Source organism: Sander lucioperca, chromosome 13 (assembly GCF_008315115.2).
Source record: "Sander lucioperca isolate FBNREF2018 chromosome 13, SLUC_FBN_1.2, whole genome shotgun sequence".
In the NCBI taxonomy this organism is placed as follows: domain Eukaryota; kingdom Metazoa; phylum Chordata; class Actinopteri; order Perciformes; family Percidae; genus Sander; species Sander lucioperca.
In genome coordinates this window covers 20,118,589-20,134,877 of record NC_050185.1, presented here as the reverse complement: position 1 = coordinate 20,134,877, position 16,289 = coordinate 20,118,589, and positions in this window count along the sequence as shown.

Genomic DNA, 16,289 nt, shown 5'->3' with positions numbered 1-16,289 from the left:
ATGTTAATGGGATATTTGCAATGGAAATGTACCACAGACCTTGCAGCTCACACTTCTCAATATTTACTGAGGTTTGCCTCCTACCGTTTTGGTTTTGGTTTTTGCTTTTGTGTGCTCCTCTGGTGTTTTACAATAAACAAACTACTTAACCCACTTGACAAAGTTGCTACAACCTTCACAGTGGACAAATGCAACTCTTTTCTCTCACTTTTTCAATCCAAAATCAACACCATTCATAGGCGGCGATACCGTGCAATTAAACATTGCAGTTGGTGCTAAGTGGTGCTAGTGTGATTGGTTATGTTGGTGGCATTGATTCTTAATTTCCCATGATGCACCCACGGAGGAAAACATAAATCAGCGCCTATGACGCCATTTGCAACAACTTGACAACCTCCCCTGCTCCTTCAACCACCATACCTGCCTCCCCCCTCCACCCTCTCGGTCACTCTCTCATTTTTCTCTGCTGTCTGCCGCGGTCAGGGGGGTTAAGAAGTTTGTTTATTGTAGAGAATTCTTAAAGGTAGTCCGTATATGCGTGGAGGTGAACTGGTGACCGCTATGTTTCCAACGGCGGCGTACCGCAGACGTTGCGGCTCGTGCCTCTCGATGTTTAGCGACGTTTGCCTCCCCGCCGCCCGGCTTCGGGTTCCGCTTTCGCGCGTTCCCCCGGGCATCGGGGGCGACTGGTGTGGGTGGCTTGGGCCCCGTCATAACTGCTTGCAGTTCTAGTTAAAATAGTAATTTCATGTATATCTTATAATAATATCATAATATCTTTTTTTGTGTGGCATATTTACAGTTATATATATATATATATATATATATATATATATATATATCTTGCTGCTGCTCTTACCCAGAGCAACCGCATCCTGTCACTCTGACAGGCCACACAACTGTCCATGCTGGCTGTCGCAGAATCAAACCTGTGACCTTTTAGCAGCACTAATAGGACCTTTTAATAGGTCGCCTCTGTATGCCATAGGTCACCCTGATCCCAGGGTGCATTTTCAAAAAGGAGTACATTTTTCATTTCATGTTCTAATTGGGCCATCACTGGAGAAAAGTCTGTCTGTGGCCATTGTCAAAGTCAAACAAAGGCAACACATGTAAAGAAAAGATTTACTAATAACACATCTCATAACACCTGCACCCATTGTTTTCTACGTAAGCCAGCCATCATTAGTTGACGTCAACTTGTTGGGATTGGCCACTGTCCCAGTTCCCAAATCCTATTTCTCCAGAAAAGCAGCAGTTTGTGTGGATGCATAACTTGATTCATAATCTTTGTATTAGTATTTTCTTGATTCTGATATTCACCAGCATAAAACGATTTACTGTTACACAAGACAGTTGCAAACGTTAGCCATCCAACACCAAATGACTTGCTCACCTAATTTCCCCCCCCAAATCAACAGTTTTATGGTGTTGGTAAAAAAAAAAAAAACCCTACATGTTTTAAATGTTTGTTTCATGTCACATCCTGTGTGGATAGTTGTGTGGATAGTTGTGTGGTAGCAACGGCCGTTCCTCCTCCAGTATGAAAAATAAATTTGCGTATATTTCCGATGATTCACCTTATGCTTATTTTGCATGCTTTTATCTGAATGGAAACATCAGAGCTATTATCGAGGCTGACAAGGTTCTTGCAGTTTATTCACTGTCTACTTACTTACTTACTCTAGAGTTACAGTACATAAATTGCTTTAATCTAAATCACAAACTTGGGTGGCATCTAATAGTGCGTTCAATTTACCTCGGAAGCCGGAGATGGGAATGACGTCACACTTGAGTTAACCGCGTTCCATTAAAACAAGTTTATTTCACTGTGGGTTAGCTTTATCCAGGTTAGCCATTGTTAGCATTACTAGTTGATTACAATGCATTAGGCTGTTTTTGTGCATACAAACAGTGTAGCAACATGTCCACAGATAAAAGTTGGACAGTACTGTGTTTAAGGCTGATTTAATGATACACAAATAAGACAGAAGTGCTAATAAACTGTATGTTACTACAGCTTTCACTACTGTTGATGCACGGAGTAGCCATGTTGGATTTCGAGGTCAGCTTGCTCGGGGTACTGTGAGGTTCTCCGACTTCCCAAGGGGGCGTGTTTCCAACTTAGAAATTGGAAATTCCAACTTCTGAGTACAAATGGAACGCACCATAAAACTACAGGGTGGGTTTCCTTTCTGTGTAATTTCTTTTGCACCCACATGTAAAGCAGACAGATGAAAATGAAGATTAAGACAAAGATAAATGACAGTGGTGGGGGGGAAAACAATCATTACGCAATCTTGTGTAATAAGAATTGAATTTCATTAACATTTGACAGGCAGATTTCAGTGTGTAGTTGACAGATGCCATTTATTGTCTGTGGCTATTTGACCTCAGTGGTATTATGGTGTGGAACTGGCTCTTTAGCTCTTTCCCACCCAGTTTGATAAGAGAGCTGGACTGACTGATGCTGAAACAGTTATTTCCTGTCATTGTCTTTAATTCAAACACACATTTACAAACAATTGACTGTAGGTGATGAATTTTCCAGTGAACTTGCATTTTTATATCTATTTCCATCCAAGTGACGTAAATGGTATTTTCAAAGGTACAAAGGTATTTTTATACTTTTAATGGGTTGTCAGCTGTTTAAGGATAAGTTGTGAAGCCTTTCAGAGTTATATCCATACACTGTAAAAATAATAGATGAAGCCTCCGGGCCTGAAAAGTGAAGCCAAAGTGGAAGTGCCTTAAACCTGCATTCTATCTAATTTCCAGCAGGGGCGACTCCACTGGTTGCAAAAAGAAGTCAGTTTCTATAGAAGTCTATGGGAAAATCACCCTACTTCTCACTTTATTTATTACCTCAATAAACATTTCCTAATGTGTTTATGGCCTCAGTCGCTAGTTTTTAAGTCTTCAATACAAAATGATGTTTATTTAGTAAATCATGGTCCCATTTATTTTAATATTGACAATAAAGCAGGGAATGCTTTAGAGGCGTGACTACACGCCAACCTGTCAATCATGACAAAGGCTTAGCAATGTGTATCCATGGCCCTGTGTACATTAAAATACCCGTGAACTTGTTTTTGGGTGTTTTCTTGTCCACACTTTTTAAACATTGACATTTGACTTAATCAAAGTTGATTGGAACATTTGGCTGCCTAAAAATGTCTTGTTCAGCGTTCTGCCAACTAAGCTAGCTAGCTACCGCTAGCGTTAGCTGGTAACTTAGGGGGAAGTTCAGAAGGGTTGAAAATCTGCAACTTTCCCCCTTTAGTGTTAAGCTTAGCGCAGTGTCATTGTGACCATAAACAACACTGGCTTGCACTTGCATCCTCCCCAGCTCCACCCTCTTGTCAAAAATCATCACATCCGGTTGCAAAAAACAAGATGGTGACGCCTGTATCACCAAACTCAAGGCTTCAAAACAGCACAATGCAATTTGTGACGTCACGAATGCTAGATCCACTATTTTTACAGTCTATGGTTATATCACCAAATCTGTTAGCAAGTCGTTTATCTTTTTGTTGACATACTTTCTCAATTTAAAGCTTTTATTTTTCATCATCTCTGTTTCAAAGAAGCTTTTTGAAAGATCTATTTGGAGGTTCACAGCAATGAGAACATGCTTAAAGAAAGTTATTTTCAACAAAAAAAAATGCAATTTCTCAGCTTTGAGAAAGCTTTGTCTGCTGAAAGAAGTCATTTTCAGTTTCAAGGCAAAGGGAAGTGCTAGTAATTTGTCTTTTCAGGCCTTAGAGTTAGAGTCATAAGACTGCGAGTCAAGGCAGTTCTTGGTGTAGTGTAGCGATGGGAAATTTAATGCAGTATTTGTTGATGTCGAGCAATGTCATACCATGTTGATGCATTGGATACTTCTAATGGAACAGTCCTATGATGTGCTGTGCTTTATCCCAACCTCACACAGACGGCTTAGGGATGCTTCATCATTTTCATTTTGTCTGCTTCACAGACTTCAGAGGAAGGAACAAAAAAACTAGGTTTGCTTTATGTATGAAAAAAGACAAAGTCAGTATCAAATAAAATGTATTATTAATTAAAGCTGCAAGCAGCGATGGACGGGCCCTCGCTCCTCTGCGCGCGGCGGGGTTACCGGCGGTCGCTGCTCCTTGCGACCGTCATTTGCGCGGCACTCAGACACCGCAAATCGTCACCAATGAAAAGGGAACTCCCCTTAAATCGTTCAAATGTTATGAAAGGGGGCGTGGCTTAAGCATAGGGGGCGGGCCTAATCATCACTAATGAAGAAGGAACTCTCTGCTGAGTTCAATGACACCTCACACAAGACTCTACCTTAGATGGATCAGCATTCATGAAAGGGGGCGTGGGTTAAGCATAGGGGGCGGGCCACCATCACCAATGAAGAAGCAACTCTCTGCTGAGTTCAATGACACCTCACACAAGACTCTACGGCATACAGTTCATTAGCTGTGAAAGAGGGCGTGGCTTACGCATAGGGGGCGGGCCAAACCATCACCAATGAAGAAGCAACTCTCTGCTGAGTTCAATGACACCTCACACAAGACTCTACGCCATACAGTTTATTAGCTGTGAAAGAGGGCGTGGCTTATGCATAGGGGGCGGGCCAAACCATCACCAATGAAGAAGCAACTCTCTGCTGAGTTCAATGACACCTCACACAAGGGTCTACCTTAAACGGTTCAAATGTTATGAAAGGGGGCGTGGCTTAAGCATAGGGGGCGGGCCAAACTATCACCAATCAAAAACAAACTCTCTGCTGAGTTCAATGACACCTCACACAAGACTCTACCTTAAACGGTTCAAATGTTATGAAAGGGGCGTGGCCTGAGTAAGTGGGCGTGGTTATATCATAGGGGCCAGCTCATTATCACATGTAGACCACACATTCTAAATTTCATGGAAATCAGATGATGTTTGTCATATAAGGTGCATTTCCTGTTGCCAGCGGGGGGCGCTATGACCAAAAGTCAAATATGGCCTGTAGGTGTCCTCAGGCCTGGACCCTTGTCAATCGTGAGAATTTTCGGGCAGATACGACAACGTACACTCAAGTTACAACAACTTCTTTGTTCATCGCTAAATACTCAAAATGGCCGCCACGCCACGCCCACACCGTCTGACGACAAGTTTTTCTTTTAATAACTTTTCATCTTTAAGGTGTTGGGATGATACAGACCAAGTTTGAAGTCCATCGGATGAAATCTCTAGGAGGAGTTCGTTAAAGTATAGCACCTTGTCTTTTGGGCCTACTTCCTGTTGCCACTAGGGGGCGCTATGACTTTAAGTAAATATCGGCCTTTATTTGTCCTTAGGGTTGGACTCTTATAAATCGAGAAAAGTTTCGAGCCAATCGGACAATGTACACTTGAGTTACACCCACTTCCTGTTTCGGCGGCGAAACACACAAAATGGCCGCCCCGCCACAGCCACGCCCTATGATGAAAAGTTTTTCTTTTAACAACTTTTCATCTTTAATGTCTTAAGATGGCACAGAGCGAATTTGAAGTTGATCAGATGAAATCTCTAGGAGGAGTTCGTTAAAGTACGACATGTGGAAATGGCCAAAATCGCACTAATTTCGAACTTTCAATTCGAAATGGCGGACTTCCTGTTGGGTTTAGGATATGGCTCCAATGACGTTTTGTGTGCGTCCTGACTTGATACACATGTGTACCAAAGTTTGTGAGTCTACGTTAAACGCACTACAGGGGCTCAATTTTTTTAACTTTGTAGGTTGCGCTAGCGAGCCATTTTTGGGCGCCTATTCCCGAAACCCTTAAAATATGTAAATTTTCACCAGACTTGATGCGACCGCCAAATTTGGTGAGTTTTTGAATATGTTAAGCCCCTCAAAAAGCCAATTCATTTGCCGGGAAAAAGAATAATAATTCCTTCAGTTTCAATAGGGCCTTCGCCGCTGTAAATTACATTTATCCAGATCGTGAGGCATCTGGTGGATGTTTTCAAGTGTGGAATTATGGAGCTAAAAGATTCTCAATAAAGATAAATGCACACACTACATTCACAAATGCACACAAAATTTTAAAAGCACAGAAGATTCACAAATGCATACAAAATTCAGAAATGCACACACAATTCAGAAATGCAAACAACATTTACAAATGCACACAAGATTCAGAAATGCACAGGACAAGATTCAGAAATGTTTTTCTGATGCACACACAAATATATCTTGATTTACAAACTGCTTGCAGTCTGTGAACTTCACTGCATTTGTGTGTGAATTTTGAGACTGCCCTGACTTGGCTCGACACACAAATGCCTTTTTTTAAACAGGGAATGATCAACAACCAATCAGATATCTCCCTTGTTTTAGCCAATCACAAGAACGCACCCCACGTGGGGGATTGTTTACTTATAAGCCAATCACATGAACGCGTTCACACAGCGCTATATGAATGTGGGTGGAGTCATCCATTCTCGTAGTAATTCACGTAATGTTTTGCTCAACTTTAGGAGCTCCACACAGTCTGACGAGAAAGCGGCAAACTCCATACCCAGTGAAAGTCACCGTTTCTCGGTTATTGGACGACCGTGGCTCGGGGCTCCGCGGAGCTCCGGAGCTGGCTGGCTGCCAGCTGCCAGCATAACTTTCGTATATTTACAGTTTGAATTTCGTCACGCCACTTATAGAACATCTACCCCAAAGTCTTATAAAGCTAACTATGGTGTCCGATTTCAATTTAATGCATTTTTGTGAACATTAGGGGTCTCCTTAGGAGGAGCTGCTAGCTAGGCTAGCTATGTGTCCCATTTAATCCTATGGGAAAGATTGTTGCTACACTTTCGGCATAACTTTCGTATATTTAGGGCCGGAGCGCCGACAGCGGCGAAGGCCCTATTGAAACTGAAGGAATTATTATTTTCCCGGCAAATGAATTGGCTTTTTGAGAGGCTTAACATATTCAAAAACTCACCAAATTTGGCGGTCGCATCAAGTCTGGTGATTTACGTATTTTAAGGGTTTCGGGAATAGGCGCGCAAAAATGGCTCGCTAGCGCCCCCTACAATGTTAAAAAAATTGAGCCCCTGCAGTGCGTTTAACGTAGACTCACGAAACTTGGTACACATATGTATCATGTCAAGATGTACAAAAAACGTCATTGAAGCCATACCCTAAGCCCAACAGGAAGTCCGCCATTTTGATTTCAAAGTTCGAAATTAGTGCGATTTTGGCCATTTCCACATGTCGTACTTTAACGAACTCCTCCTACAGATTTCATCCGATCAACTTCAAATTCGGTCTGTGTCATCTTAAGACATTAAAGATGAAAAGTTGTTAAAAGAAAAACTTTTCGTCATAGGGCATGGCCGTGGCGGGGCGGCCATTTTGTGCGTTTCGCCGCCGAAACAGGAAGTGGGTGTAACTCGAGTGTACATTGTCCGATTGGCTCGAAACTTTTCAGGATTCATAAGAGTCCAACCCTGAGGACAAATAAAGGCCGATATTTACTTAAAGTCATAGCGCCCCCTAGTGGCAACAGGAAGTAGGCCTATAAGTCAAGGTGCTATACTTTAACGAACTCCTCCTAGAGATTTCATCCGATGTACTTCAAACTTGGTCTCTATCATCCCAACACCTTAAAGATGAAAAGTTATTAAAAGAAAAACTTTTCGTCTGACGGTGTGGGCGTGGCGTGGCGGCCATTTTGAGTGTTGAGCGATGAACAAATAAATTGTTGTAACTTGAGTGTACGTTGTCGTATCTGCCCGAAAATTCGCACAATTGACAAGGGTCCAGGCCTGAGGACACCTACAGGCCATATTTGACTTTTGGTCATAGCGCCCCCCGCTGGCAACAGGAAATGCGCCTTATATGACAAACATCATCCGATTTACATGAAACTTAGAATGTGTGGTCTACATGTGATAATGAGCCGGCCCCTATAATATAACCACGCCCACTTACTCAGGCCACGCCTCCTTTCATAACATTTGTACCGTTTAAGGTAGAGTCTTGTGTGAGGTGTCATTGAACTCAGCAGAGAGTTGCTTCTTCATTGGTGATGGTTTGGCCCGCCCCCTATGCTTAAGCCACGCCCCCTTTCATAACATTTGAACCGTTTAAGGTAGAGTCTTGTGTGAGGTGTCATTGAACTCAGCAGAGAGTTGCTTCTTCATTGGTGATGTTTGGCCCGCCCCCTATGCTTAAGCCACGCCCCCTTTCATAACATTTGAACGATTTAAGGTTGACCATTGTGTGAGGTATCAGTGAACTCAGCAGAGAGTTGCTTCTTCATTGGTGATGGTTGGGCCCACCCCCTATGGTTAAGCCACGCCCCCTTTCATAACATTTGAACGATTTAAGGTTGACCATTGTGTGAGGTATCAATGAACTCAGCAGAGAGTTGCTTCTTCATTGGTGATGTTTTGCCCCGCCCCCTATGCTTAAGCCACGCCCCCTTACATAACATTTGAACCGATTAAGGTAGACCCTTGTGTGAGGTATCAGTGAACTCAGCAGAGACTTCCTTTTTAATTGGTGATGGGTTGACCCGGCCCCTATAATTTAGCCACGCCCCTTTTTATAACTGGTGACCCATTTAAGGAAGAGTCTTGTGTGAGGTGTCATTGAACTCAGCAGAGAGTTGCTTCTGTCAGGGCAGCGGCGTTTGGAAGTCCATTAACCCAAAAAATGGTGACTTTGCGCGGGTATGGAGTGCCGTGGGCTGCCAGCCATGACGGAGCTCCATCTACCTCCCAGCAGGCCGGGCGGCGAGGCAGCAACACAGGCAGCACCGGCCGCTGAACTCCCGACACACAGTCGGACAAAATTTGAAATTAGCCATCAATTTTCGTAAAATGGCCCATATTTGACCTCTACATAGTTGATTTCTCACCTAAAATGTTGTCAGAAGTGAATTTAATGATGAATAAGAATGAAAATTGTTAAAAATGTCCCATTGTTGGTTGTTGCTCTAACTGCAAGTTCCGAGTTGGCAGTGGGCGTGACTTATAAGTTCAACCAATGACTCCTACACCACATTCATATAGCGCTGTGTGAACGCGTTCATGTGATTGGCTTATAAGTAAACAATCCCCCACGTGGGGTGCGTTCTTGTGATTGGCTAAAACAAGGGAGATATCTGATTGGTTGTAGATCATTCCCTGTTTAAAAAAAGGCATTTGTGTGTCGAGCCAAGTCAGGGCAGTCTCAAAATTCACACACAAATGCAGTGAAGTTCACAGACCGCAAGCAGTTTGTAAATCAAGATATATTTGTGTGTGCATCAGAAAAACATTTCTGAATCTTGTCCTGTGCATTTCTGAATCTTGTGTGCATTTGTAAATGTTGTTTGCATTTCTGAATTCTGTGTGCATTTATGAATTTTGTGTGCATTTATGAATTTTGTATGCATTTGTGAATCTTCTGTGCTTTTTAAATTTTGTGTGTGTATTTGTGAATTTTGTGCTCATTTGTGTATCCTGTGTGTGTATTTATGAATCCTGTGTGTGCATATGTGAATGTAGTGTGTGCATTTATCTTTATTCCATAGTCCATATGGAATGGACTTATTGTTGCCCCTTGTGGCCGTGAGGGGGAAAAATATCCACAACAACTGCAGTTATCACCAATCGTCAGTAGTCCATATCCACGATGTTCCACTGCCGGGATTGCTCCGTTGCTGTCGGAAATTCCGCTGGATTTCACTCTTTTCAGGCGGATGTCCATTACCTTCCGTTTTGTTTGTGTTGTAATTTTATACTCCGGTGGATTTATGAGGACTATGGTTAACTGCTCCTCAGATCTCTGCAGGGTAAATCCAGACAGCTAGCTAGACTATCTGTCCAATCTGAGTTTTCTGTTGCATGACTAAAACAACTTTTGAACGTACACGTTCCACCAAAACAAGTTCCTTCCCGAGGCTATTTTGCAGCAGCACCACAGCTTTTCCAGGTGCTTAGCGCCGCCCATCACGATTGTGATTGGTTTAAAGAAATGCCAATAAACCACAGCCCGTTTTTCTCCCATCCCGGAATGCTGTGTGGACTAGCCAGACCCTCCTCCGCAGCGCTGTGGAGGAAGGTCTGGCAAAGCGAGACTAACCACCAAGTAACAAGTGGTGTTTATGGACCTCTGGCCTTAGGGGGCAGTAATGTTATTACAGCTTGGTGCACCACAATGAGGCAAGACGGCACACTCGAAAACGAAAGCAACACAAAGGTGAGATTTATGCTTTATCAGAAGTGCTTTCAAACTGTAATTTTCGTTTTCACAAGAGAAAAGACTTCCAGGATTGATTTGGCAAGTGCACGTCTGGTTAACTTCCCCACTTCCGATAAAGAGCAGCGCACATTCACTTCCCTCAGTTTTTCTATGGCAACTGCTTATACTCTCCCAAAGACAACAGCAGTGGAGTTAGCACCACTACTGTATGGTTAGCACTGAAGGACTACAGTATTAAGGAATTGGCCATTCCAAATTAGGGAGACAAAACGGGGCTAAACAAACAAAGTACTGTATATGTAGGTCCTACTGTATGTTGCCAAGTAACATATTAAATGTTTTGTCTTTTCTTTCATTCCATGAAATGAAGCTCAGCTTAAGTTCTTGCAGGAAGACTTTGTTTACCCAATCACTACTCTTTCTTCTTAAATCAAATCAGTTGTTTAGAAGCGATACTTTCAGTTAAACCAATCAGACATGGCCACGATATTCAAGGGCCAATCACAGCATTACAGCTCTGCTTTAAATATGTTCTCCCTGTGCTGTCGTTCCAGGCATAGCGCTCAACCCTCCACCTCCCCTGCCATCCTCCAGTCATCATGTTTCTCCCGGCTGATCGCTCCGTTGCCTCGTCTCCTTCTCCGCCACCACCAGTGTCTAGACTCCATCGAGGGGTTATGTTCCTATTCTCTACCCCTTTAAAAATATTATTAATTCGATGGAGTCTAATCTCCAAAAGACTTGTTACATTTTATCATGCAGTTGTACAATAAATACTTTTTGCATATCTGTAAATTAAGTCTCTCCTGATTGAAATGTCTTTGTGCTTTGTCTACAAGTGGAAATATAAAGAAAAACAGTTTTGTGGTTCAATACTATACCAATTAACTGATGGATAAATAACATTTTCTGCAGTGTAATAGCAAAAATACTCAAGATAATGTATCCCAACATAAGAAACATTTATTATCCAAGAAGCAAGCACTGGATCCCAGTGCAATGTCAGTCCTGATAATGAGTGATTCTTGGTCATGTGTGAGTAATAAAACCCAGCACACTGTTTAGTTTCTCAACCTGACCTCTTTTCAGAGACGCATAACTAGGATTATTGCACCGACCTCAGTGATTGTTTTCAGAGGTCTCTGTTTTTAATGCATGCCATATAAAGTATGTGTTGTGTATTTGCGTCTGTTAGTGTGCGATTGACAGTATCAGCTTAAATGCAACAATTGTGTAAGAGGAAAACAGTTCATTTATCAAATTTTGATGTGATGTCAGAATCTCATTCTCAAACACCTCTTTTTGCTTTACTCTACCTTTTTCTCACCTTATTTCCTGTTATCGCCCTCACCCTCTTTTTTATCTTTCTTTCTTGAACTCCGTTATGTTGTCTCTTCCTCTCCCTCCCTCTTTCTCAGTCTCTCCCCCCTCCGGTTTTCCCATGGGCCTGCAGGAGATGATAAGGTGATGTCATACCTCCGCTTCCTGGGGATGTGAGTAACTGTACACTGTGTGCCCTTGGCCATGGCAGGGAGTGTGTTTGTGTGAGTGAGTGTGAGGAGCAAGTAGTTTGTGTTTCTGAATGAGGGAGACATAAATGGAGAGGAGGAGAGGAGGAGGAGAGAGTCAGTGGGGAACTGCAAAAGCTGCTTGGACAAAATGTTTTTAAAGGATTGCTTTAAGCCTTCTTTCCAATCTCTGTAACACACACACGCACACGCACGCACACACACACACACACACACACACACACACACACACACACACACACACACTAATAAAATACTAATACATTCACATAATCACAATTCTGATTATGTTTTTGTGACTACATGCACATTCAGTATGTGTGTGTACATCACTGTGTAACCAAGACTTAGGGAAGGATTGTGGTCAACGTTCACTTAAATCAAAAGATTGGATCAAAAACCACAATCTTTTCCTAATGTTAAAGCTACTGTAATAAATAATTTTATTTTAACAATTAATGAATCTTTTACGGTTTTGGTTCAGTCTCATCAGGATTATTTTCAGACACAGCAGGCAGCTGTTTTCACCAAAGCAAGCTCTAAAAACCGATTGTACTCGCTAACTACCAAGTAACAAACCACACACAAAATGACACAGAGATGGTGACTAGCTGGTGGTCAGTGGAGCATGCAGCAGCTAAAGAACCAGATTTCCCTCTGGGTTGTGTAAAGAGCTAAAAGGTGAGTTAATTGGACTTACACTGATTAATCAGCTCGAAATAGTATTTTCTTTGGATTGGACATTTTCAATTTCATAAATAATGCCCAGACATTTGGAGACCACTGCCAACATTCTTTAACAAACTCCTGAACTGAGTGGTCTTTCCTTTTAAACAGAAACCTGTGTTAACTAGATTAAACATTTGAAGGCTGTCTCTTATCTGTGTGTTTTTGTGTGTGCTCTGAGTACTTTCATTTGTGAAAGGTGTATTCAGTCCATCAGAATAAACGCAAGTTACCTATTGATCTCAGAACTGAGTAAATGCTAAACACTTTCTAAAATCAACATTACACTGAAATCTATTGTAAGCTTTACTGAGGTTGGAACTTGTATAGTTTAATTTTATTTGGAGTCTCCGGATACTTTGGTATAACTTACGTAAGCAAATTGATGGCTATTTACACACATTGCTTGTCACCATGTCTAAAACTGGCTCCATTTGTCTTGTTTTTTTCCTGTTAACCAAACTTTGTCAATCGTGATAATGGCAAGTAAACCTCATGGATGATGACATGCTTATTTTTGAAATCAAAGTTATGTAGCTGAGCTTGATATCAAGTAGGCGCTGATTGAGAGCCACCTATTAAAAAAAACTTTTTTGTATTATATAAGTTGCTGTTTAGCAGCTGAATCTCAATTCTTGTAAGCCCATACAATAGTTTCCCATAAGGAGTTTGTCTCTAATAAAAGCAGGGACAACAAAAAATGTTTACTGTGATGGATTACACATATTGTGTGCCATTAATTGATTTCATGGAAACCATTATAATGAAAGAATACCTCACATTTGAGACTATTTTAGTCTTCTGGGTGTTATGAAATCAATATAGAAACATATAGAAACAATGTACTGTCACTTTTGAAAATAATACATAACCACGTGTGTTCTTAAATGCTTTAAATGAAATACAACTCAATTCTCTTTACTCCTTTTTGTTGGACAGCTGACTAACCCGCCCACTGTTATGTTACAGTAACAGACGCGCTATTTTGAGCGAGAAGCTCTTGGCATTCATTTTTTAGCAAAATTATACAGATGAAATCTTTGGGAGGGGAGCTAAGAGAACAGGCCAAAACAGAGGGAGTCTGAAAAAAACTAAAGGACTGAATATTTTTTTTCCCACCTCCTGCTGTCCCTTTAAGACCTGCCTGTGCCCTGAGCCTGGGGGCAGGTAGCATTGAGCTGTAAAACAATGTTGAGGGTGTGCTCGAAGCAGTTCCCTTATAAATCAAACATAAAACCATGCTGGCGCTGTAGTCCATCTGGGCCTAGAGCAGCACTTTGATGAACCATGATCATGTGAAGCTTTCACCTCAAACGAGAGCAGAGTTGCGTTGAGCTTCGTGGTGCACTTAACACCATGTTGTTTTAAGCTTGTACTGTATACCATACTTCTATATTGCTCTTACCGTACATGTTCAGCATAGTTGAGGAAGCTATTTGCTGTCATTTATTAACAGCTTTCATTTATTTGAAAATTGCCCAAAAGGTCCTACTATTTTCCACGTGTAATTGTGTCTCATTCAGTTGCTTAAATTATGGCTACTTGTTGAACTTTATCAAGGTTTTTGATTGGTTGAGTAAGGTAATCAGACACAGTTGAATGTATTACATCTTTTTGTAAATCACCTCACAACCACAAACAGCAAAAACAAGATTTAGTCCACATTAATGCTAATACTAATAATGAATATATTTTTAACACTTTTTCCAAAGCCTTTTGCAATCGCTAATGTATATGTACATATGATAGTCATGTGAGGTGCAACCCGCTCAAAAATACGTTCATATACTAAATATTTGCAACAGCAAATATGATTCAAAAGAAAACTCCCCAGACGCACTGGAACATGAACCCCGGCCTCTGTATCCAAATGTTGGGCTTTGTACGCCCATCATCCGTTCCGACCACCACCCTGTGATTTTTCCGCAGTACGTTGCACTTCCTGGATGGGTAAAAGAGTCGGCAGTTAACCTAATCCATGGAGCAATTACGTTTCCTACTCAAAATGTTCGGCTAACCCATTAGTAGGATATAAACAGAATTCTTAGAAGACAAGGTTGGACCAACATTTGTTTTGGCATTACAATGTATGCACTGAACTGGAGGTCAATCTGAAAATGCTGGTGTAGATAGACAACTTTGGACCCGTAAACAATACTTTGATCGTCATCAGCGAGTGCCCTAGTCTTAATCAGCGATGTGGAGGTAGGATTTCTTTTCTTTTCTCACAGAATTTTCTTTCGTCTATTGTCATTTCTCACTGTTTCCCCTCCTCTCTTGTTGTATTTGCTCACCTTTCCATTAGTCCCTGCTTTTCCACCCCTCCCTCTCTTCCCCCTCCACCACCTCCTCACCTTCTGAGGTCAGCAGACAATGGGCCACTTCAAAAGGCCGGTTTGCTTTAGACATTCTTTCTGGAGAAGGAGAGAACAATTATAGCTTGTCTGGGCAAACACAAAAAAAGGATGTTGCCTAAAAACAGAAAGGAAAGGAAGCGGGGACAGAATAAAATGGGGGGAGTGAGTAAGACAGAAAGAAAGAGAGAGGAAGCCACAGTTTTCTGCAATGACATGGCCACAGCCACAAAACAGTATGAGATATCTGGGATGTGTGGAATGTAAAGTATTTGCCTTAAATAGGCCTCAACGTTTGTTTAAGGTTCTATTTTCCCCCAGTTGGACTTCTTTGTATTTTTAGCATTCTGAATGACAGGAAGGGGAAAGGGAAGAGGAAGAGATAAGAGGTTAAACTTGAACGTTTCTTTCCCAGAGAGAGACTGGGCAGCGACGCTGAGAGGAGTGGGTGTAATAGCTTTGCTTACGCATTCACTGCCAGAATAAGAATAATTCCATGACGACTTCCAGGGAAATGAAAAGAGGATACCATAATGTCCTTTTTGCATCATGTCCTTGACACAAGTGCAGTCACGCCTTTATTTTTTTTTAAAGAGGAGTCGGCTTTTTGCTGTTGTTTGAAAATGGATGTTTTCTGTTTAACACCACTTGTTTTGAGATTGATTTATTCAAAGAAGTGGTAGTGTAAGACTTAATGTAAAAATGAATGATAATGAGATTCAAGAGATATTTATTGTGATTTCCTTTAATGACAAAATTGTAGTTGCAACTCAAAATACATCATGAAGACATAGTATAAAGATATCACATATCAACAAAAATGAAAGCCAATGAATAAAATAGGGCTCCATATTTGTGGTATATTTGTGTTAAATTTACTCAGACAGAATACAGGAATATTAATTCCACCCACCAAAGCGTAAATTAAGTTTTCCAAATGTTTTACTGAAATCCTGATCCCATGCAACTGAGATTTTAGTTCTGTACATCATCATTATCATCAGCATCATTTACGTCATTGCCTGGAAAATCATGAGCTTCCTATCCGTGGACGTCATGATTTTGTGCCTGACGGTTTGATGTTATAATGGGATTGAAGTGAATAATACTTTTGAACAATACGGTGCAATTGAACAGTAAGCCCTTTCCTTCGTTCTGAACGTCATCAGGAAGTCTAAAACGTCACAGATACTTTGAAAGACACACTAATAAAAGGTATTTTCAGCAGCCAGTATCCCATGGGGTGCTGAGTAATATGGGAGATGTCAAGACATCAGCTGCCACGGTGTTAACAAAGGTTCGTACAAACTAACATCCTGACTTTAATACATCTGTGAATGAGTGTGTGTTAAAATAATATCTGCTGTCAGGCTGCAACATTAGTGGCGGCAGTGTAAATTCCCAGGATGTTAAAAGAATAAAAGGAGCAGAAAGAGGTATGACTTCACTGCTAAATATTCCATTCAGGATATTTTTGACCAT